The sequence below is a fragment of the Rhineura floridana genome, chromosome 3 (assembly GCF_030035675.1).
Source record: "Rhineura floridana isolate rRhiFlo1 chromosome 3, rRhiFlo1.hap2, whole genome shotgun sequence".
Classification (NCBI taxonomy): domain Eukaryota; kingdom Metazoa; phylum Chordata; class Lepidosauria; order Squamata; family Rhineuridae; genus Rhineura; species Rhineura floridana.
In genome coordinates this window covers 228,635,679-228,643,663 of record NC_084482.1, presented here as the reverse complement: position 1 = coordinate 228,643,663, position 7,985 = coordinate 228,635,679, and positions in this window count along the sequence as shown.

Here is a 7,985-nt window from a genome sequence, read left to right as displayed (position 1 = left end):
CAGCCCCACATAGAGAGCATTACAGAAATCCAATCTGGAGGTTACCAGTGTATGGACAACAGTGGGCAGGCTATCCCGGTCCAGAAATGGCTGCAGCTGTCTTACCAGCTGAAGCTGGTGAAAGGTACTCCTAGCCATGGAAGTCACCTGGGCCTCTAGTGACAAAGATGGATCCAGGAGCACCCCTAGATCATGGACCTGCTGTTTCAGAGGGAGTACGACCCCATCCAAAGCAGGCAACTGACCAATTATCCAAAGTTGGGAACCACCAATGCCTGCGTGTTGCTAGGATTCAGACTCAGTTTACTGGCCCTCATCCAGCCCACCACCGAGTCCAGGCAGCGGTCCAGGGCTTGCAAGGCCTCTCCTGATTCATATGTTATGGAGAAATAGAGCTGGGTATCATCAGCGTACTATTGACATCTTGCCCCAAAATCTCCTGATGACCGCTTCCAAGGGCTTCATATCGATGTTAAACAGCATGAGGGACAAGATGGTACCCTGAGGCACCCCACAGCACAACTGCTAGGGGGCCGAAAGACAATTGCCCAATGCTTTTCTCTGAAAATGATCCTGCAGATATGATCAGAACCACTGTAAAACAGTGCCTCCCACACCCATCTCATCAAGTTGACCCAGGATACCATGGTCAATGGTATTAAAAGCTGCGGAGAGTTCCACTTTTCAGCGGTTTTCACTTTACGTCGGGGGTCCGGAATGTAACCCGCCATATGAGTGGGGCCCTACTTGTACATGAATGAGTTGGAAGGGGCCTATAAGGCCATCAAGTCCAACCTCCTGCTCAATGCAGGAATCCAAATCAAAGCTTTCCAGACAGATGGCTGTCCAGCTGCCTCTTGAAGGCCTCCAGTGTCGGAGAGCCCACTACCTCTCTAGGTTATTGGTTCCATTGTCGTATGGCTCTAACAGTTAGGATGTTTTTCCTGATGTCCAGTTGAAATCTGGCTTCCTGCAACTTGAGCCCATTATTCCGTGTCTTGCACTCTGGGATGATGGAGAAGAGATCCCGGCCCTCCTCTGTGTGACAACCTTTCAAGTACTTGAAGAGTGCTATTGTATCTCCCCTCAGTCTTCTCTTCTCCAAGCTAAACATGCCCAGTTCTTTACACTGAATTGCATTTGTAGTTTTACCGCCGATTCGCTCAGTATGGAATGAATTCCCAGTCTCTTTTTGTTTTAACGACCCTAAACAATTTAGTGCCATCAGCAAACTTGGCCCCCTCTCTGCCCCCAAGTTATAAAGCACAAGAGGTCCCACTGCAAATCCTTGCGGGACCCCACTCTCTACAGCCCTCCATTGGGAGAACTGCCCATTGATTCCTACTCTCTGCTTCCTGCTGATCTTAACTGACCCGCAAGAAGAGCCTTCTTCTTGTCACCTGATCAGGGCCATGTGGGTGCCCGCTGGGGTCTGCCTGGGAACTTTCCTGGGGTGGAGGCTTGATCCCTGCCAATCACAGGCTCTGAGGTTGCCTGGTCATCAGTTGCTGGGCAGGGAAGGCCTAACATTTGCAACAACCAACACTTGTTGCTCTCATCACGGAACATCCCAGGCTGTTGCAGGATAGGGAAGCATTTCTGCAGGGAAGGGGGAGAGAAAAGGTGCAGAACAGCTTTGCAAAGCTTAGCCCACCCCACCCCCCAGTTTATATCTGACAGACTTCCCCTTCTCATTATATGATTCACTAGGAAAGACAATGATGCTGGGAAAAACAGAAGGAAGTAGAAAAAGAGGAAGGCCAAACAAGAGATGGATTGATTCCATAAAGGAAGCCACAGACCTGAACTTACAAGATCTGAACAGGGTGGTTCATGACAGATGCTCTTGGAGGTCGCTGATTCATGGGGTCGCCATGAGTCAAAATAGACTTGAAGGCATCTTAAAACAAAAAACTGCTGGGAGGAAGGGTGGGATATCAATTAAATAATAAAATAAATAAAATAGAAACAGGAGTTAAATACCATTTTGGACCACCTTTAACATCAATGTTGCTGCAAATATAGATTTGCATGGAAACTTGGTCCATGTAGGTATAATGTGTGTTACTTCACTCACTTCAAAACTTGCAAGCCAGCCCTGTGGCCATCAGGGCCACGGTGTTGTGCCCCAGAGTCTTGCACAGGCAACACCCCTGTGCCTCCCCCCCTATAATGTGTTGAATCCCATGTTTCAAATCCAGAAGAATGTTTGCTTTCATCTGGAAAAAAGTCACAATTGTCCTACACTGTATTGCCAGCAGTTTGAGAGAGACCTCAGCACCTGCAAGGTGTGAAAGAGCAGCCTGGGCATTGTGCATCACATTAGTGTTTGTGCACAAGCATTGTTGCTGCAAAAGATGCATAGGCACCCCCCCCACACACACACACACACATATCGCCTGGAGACTCTCGCTCTCCTCATGTTTGGGACAGGGAGAATAGTTAACCCTGAAGAAGGACAAGACCAAGGAAAGGTGCCGGACAAGTGACGCCTTCCCTGAGGGTTTCAGGGCACATTCCAGGCCACAGAGCCAGCTCCTCACGGAGGTCTGGTCTGGCTCTGGGCTGCACCCTGGCCTTGTGCGATCTGAAATGCAGACACACTTCATCTCCTCGGAGGGTTGTTCCCTCTGGCAGAAGCCTTTCATTAATCCACTCTGGATTTGGAGGTGTCTCTGTGTCTCTGCATGCTTCCACTCCAATCTGGGGAAGCGCTGGTGCTTTGCTCTACTGATGCATTTTAGGAGAGGGAGTTTCTATTTCTCTCCTCTGTGGCCAATGATGGATGATTTGTGCCCCAACTCACAGCTCCTCTGGGACTGGTGTTTGGAGCTTCACACAACCCACCATAGGCACTGAAAATAAGAAGAGCCCCCCTCCCAGATCAAACAGAAGAGGGTCCCTGTGCTCTGAAGTCTCTTTCCCAGCAGTGGGCAGACAAGAAGCCCAAAGCAGGGCGTGAAGGCACCAGCCCTCCAGCCCTCCACCCCCCTTTTCATCCCACCCCGAATTGGGCCCCATGAACAAGGTGGCACCAGGCAGGGACTCTGCCTACAAAGCAACATGTTTCCCTAACTGTATGCCTTTATGCTGTGGAACGAAATGAAAATACCCAGAGCTTAAAGGAAGATAAAAACCAGTGGAAAGAAATCAATATGTAAAATGTATTCATTGTTTTGGAAAGCGGGGACCATGTATTGAAAGGAGAGTTTGGATTGCAAATGCCATCTGGAAGATTGTGTGGAAGAAGACAAAGGTCCTCCCCTCTCCCCAGTCAGACAGACATGGCCTTGAGGGTCCTTTATGTGCATGAGTAACATTTTGGGGCCTCTTTGCAGCTGGAAGCTCACCAAGCAAGCTGGAGGAATCCTTCGTGATGAGGCTGACTCAGTGAAGATGGTGACAAGTCAGACATCTGAGGGAAGTATCACGCTGCAGTGCAATCCTCAAGAACTGAGTAAGAGTCTCTCCAAAAAGTGGAGATGGAAGTGAATTATTGGGGCAGGGGGCGGAATGAATTGCTTCAGCTGTCGGCGCCGGGTCTCATTTAGCCTTGAGATGCCCTCAGTGCAAGGCAGGAAGCCCCCCCCCCCGAAGATCAGCGAAGAAGAGCTGCCCACCTGAACATCACACGCTGATAGGAGGCGAGAGGCAACTTCTGCCTGCAAGTCCACCTCCTCCCCCCAGACTGGGGAGCTTTGGAAAAGAGATGCAGAAGGAGCATCCCAAATCTCAGTAAAGAAATTTGCCCAGGACACTCTGCAGCCCCTAAACCCCCCCACCCCTGGGCAGAGGGTCTCTCCTGCAGTCCCCCTGCAGCTAAAAAGGCAGGGAATCATTAACCCTTCCTGGGCCATGGTCCTCACGGGGAGGGCATTCTGTGCCTGGTATTGCATGCGAAATTGAGCATCCTAAAACAATAATATTTCCTTGTAACAACTCATAACTTTCTTTTTTTATATATATAATTTTTATTCAAATTTTTCCAAAAACAAGCAAAACAAAGTCAAAAAAACATAACAATACAACAACAAAAAATGAAAATAAAATAGTTGACTTCCGATTTGTCACAGATCAGCTATAAGTATATAATATACATCAAACCTGTCCCTTAATATATACATACAGAATCCCTTTTCTCCATAGGCTATCTTAATTAATCGTCAAATCCCAGTATCATCATTTTATTTTGATCTTTCAACAAAAAGTCTAAGAGAGGCTTCCATTCCTTAAGAAATGTATCTGTCGATTTTTCTCTAAGTAAACATGTCAATTTATCCATTTCTACTAAGTCCATTAATTTCAATAGCCATTCTTCCATTGTTGGTGTTGATTCCATTTTCCACTTTTGTGCATATAATAATCTTGCTGCCGTAATCATATATAATATTATTCTTCCATATTTCTTTTCTATTTGTTTATCCATAAATCCCAATAAAAAAAATTCTGGTTTTGACTGAATATTTATCTTTAGAATTTTTTGCATCTTCCTACCTATCTGTGCCCAAAATGATTTTGCCTTTTTACATAACCACCACATATGATAAAATGATCCTTCTTGTTGTTTACATTTCCAACAAACATTAGAAACATTACTATACATTTTTGACAACTTTTCTGGAGTCATGTACCAACGGTACATCATTTTATAAAAATTTTCTTTAAGATTATAGCATAGTGTAAATTTCAAACCTTTTTTCCACATATTTTCCCATTGATCCATTTGTATATTATAACCAAAATTTTTTGCCCACTTTACCATACACTCTTTTACTTGTTCTTCCTCCATATCCATTTTCAATAAGAGTTTATACATTTTCGCAATTATATTTTCATCATTTGTACACAGTCCTATTTCAAAATCAGATTTACTTATTTCAAACCCATACATTTTCTTGTCCATTTTATATCTTTCTAACAATTGTAAATAGGCAAACCATTGAAAACTATATCCTTCCTTTGTCAGTTGTTCTCTCTCTTTCATTGTATATTCTCCATGTACATTTTCTAATAGTTCTTGATAAGTTAACCATTTCTCTTTTCCAGCCATTTCTCTTCTGTAAAACGCTTCTTGACTTGAGACACATAATGGTATTTTCGAATAAAACCTTGGTTTATATTTATTCCATATTTTCAACAGAGGACGTCTTATAAAATGATTGTTAAAGTCTACATTTACTTTTACTTTGTCATACCATAGATATCCATGCCATCCCCACTTCAAATTATGGCCCTCCAAATCCAATAGTCTTTTATTCCTCAATAAGATCCATTCCTTTATCCAGACTAGACAGCAGGCAGCAAAATAAAGTCTCAGATTTGGTAATCCCAGTCCTCCTCTTTCTTTGGCATCTTGTAGTAATTTAAATTTGACTCTTGGTTTTTTTCTTGCCATACAAATTTAGAGATATCTTTTTGCCATTGTTTAAAAGGTAAATCAGAGGATATTACAGGTATTGTTTGAAACAAAAACATCATTCTCGGTAATACATTCATTTTTATCACAGATATTCTACCCATTAATGACAGTTGTAGTTTATCCCATCTTAGCAAGTCTTTCTTAATCTCTGTCCATACTTTTTCATAATTATTATGAAACAACTTTGAATTTTTATTTGTCATAATGATACCTAAATATTTCAACTTTTTCTCTATTGTAAAATCTGTCTTGTCCATTAACTCTTTCTGTTCCCTTAAAGTTAAATTTTTCACCAACATCTTTGTTTTTTGATTGTTGATCTTAAATCCTGCTAACGGTCCAAATTCTTTTAATTTGTCCATCAATACATTAATTCCTTCCAAAGGATTTTCTAGTACAATTATCAAATCATCAGCAAATGCTCTCAATTTATATTCTTCTTTTTTTATCTTTAATCCCGAAATTCTTTTATCTTGCCTTATATCTCTAAGCAGCACTTCTAAGACCAGAATAAATAAAAGAGGAGATAAAGGACATCCCTGTCTTGTACCCTTTTGTATTTCACATGAATCCGTTAAATCTCCGTTAACAATTATCTGAGCCTTCTGAGATGTATAAATCGATCTAATCCATTTTATAAAATTGTCTCCAAAATCCATTTGCTCCAAAACCTGAAACATAAATTTCCAATTCAAATTATCAAATGCTTTTTCAGCATCTAAAAAAATCAAAGCTGCTTGTTTATCATTTCGTTGTTCTAAATATTCCAACACATTCAAGACATTCCTGACGTTGTCACGTAATTGTCTTTTAGGTAAAAACCCTGATTGATCTTCCTGAATAAATTGTTGCAATATTATTTTCAATCTTTCTGCCAAGATCATTGTAAAAATTTTATAGTCATTATTCAATAGAGATATTGGTCGATAATTTTTTGTTTTAGTTAAATCTTGCTCCTCTTTAGGTATTAATGTTATATTAGCATTTTTCCAACTATCCGGTATCTTTCCCTCTTGCAGAATAAGATTCATTGTAGACTGTAAAGGTAGTAAGAGTTCTTCCTCCAAACATTTATAATACATTGCAGATAACCCATCTGGTCCTGGTGCCTTTCCTAATTTAATTTTGTTTATAGCTTCAGATATCTCTCTTAACGTAATAGGGCCATTAATAGCTTGTCTCTGAAAGTCTGTAATTTTAGGCAAATTCTGTTTAGATATATACTCTTCTATTTTTTCAGATGGAATTTCCTGACATTTGTACAATGTTGAATAATATTGATGAAAAATCTTTTTAATTTTTACATTATCTGTCAACGTCTCATCTCCTTCTTGTATCTTTAAAATGATATTTTTTTGACGTTCTTTTCTTAATTTATATGCTAACCATTTCCCAGGTTTATTTGCAAATTCAAAAGTCCTTTGTTTAGCAAAATTTAGTTTTCTTTCAATTTCTCTAACTGTCAGCATTGATACTTGCTTCTGTAACATTTTGATTTGATTTACAATAGAAACTTTAGTTGGATTCTTTTTCAATTCTTCCTCTTTTTGTTTTATTTCTTCCAAAATTAATTGCATTTTCTGTTGTTTCTTTTTTTTTTTTTTTTTTTTTTCAATAATTTTTATTCAGATTTTCATAAAACATACAAGACAAAATCATAAAACATTCAAAGACAAAAAAAAAATCAAAAATAGTTAAACAAAAAGAAAAAAAGAAAAGAAGAAAAAAAAAAAAACAAAAAAAAAAAATAAAGAGTAAAATATTGACTTCCCATTTGTCAAAGATCAAATCAGTTATAAGTCTATAATATATAGCAATCCTGTCTCTTAAGTCATATTATAAAATCACTTTCCTCCAGTAGTTATCTTACTTAATCATCAAATCTCATAAACATTACTTTATTCTTTCCACAAAAAGTCAAAGAGAGGTTTCAATTCTTTAAGAAATATATCTATCAATTTTTTTTTCCAGATAAGCATATCGATTAATCCATCTCATTACTAATTATGATAATCTTATTGTCATAACCATAGTCAAAATAAACATTTCAATTAATCCATCACATCAGAATCTGTTAGGTTCAGTAATTTCAGTAGCCATTGTTCTATTATCTCTATTAGTTCCATTTTCCATCTTCCATCTTCAGTAGTCTTGTTAAGTCCAGTAATTTCAATATCCAATCTTCCATTATCAGTATTCCATAATAATCTTGCTGTCAAAGCCATAGTCATATAATAAGAGTCTGATGGGAATTACCTCTATCCCAAATATTTTCTTGCCATCCATTCTGAATAAGTTGCTGAAATACTGCTGTAAAATCATATCTCTGTTCTTTTTTTCAAAATACACTGGGTCATCTCTTAAAAGTTTTTCCATTGTCACATGGCTGCAGTTAATTCCATAGATTTTCTCTATATTGGGCTCCATCACATCATTCCAGTCCAGAAGATAATCCATGCCATTGATAACTTTATCTCTAGAATCTTCATTAATTTCTTCAGAGATAACATTGAGTTCCAAACAATAGATTTTATTTCTAAAGTCCATAGACTCCAAATCTTGTTCC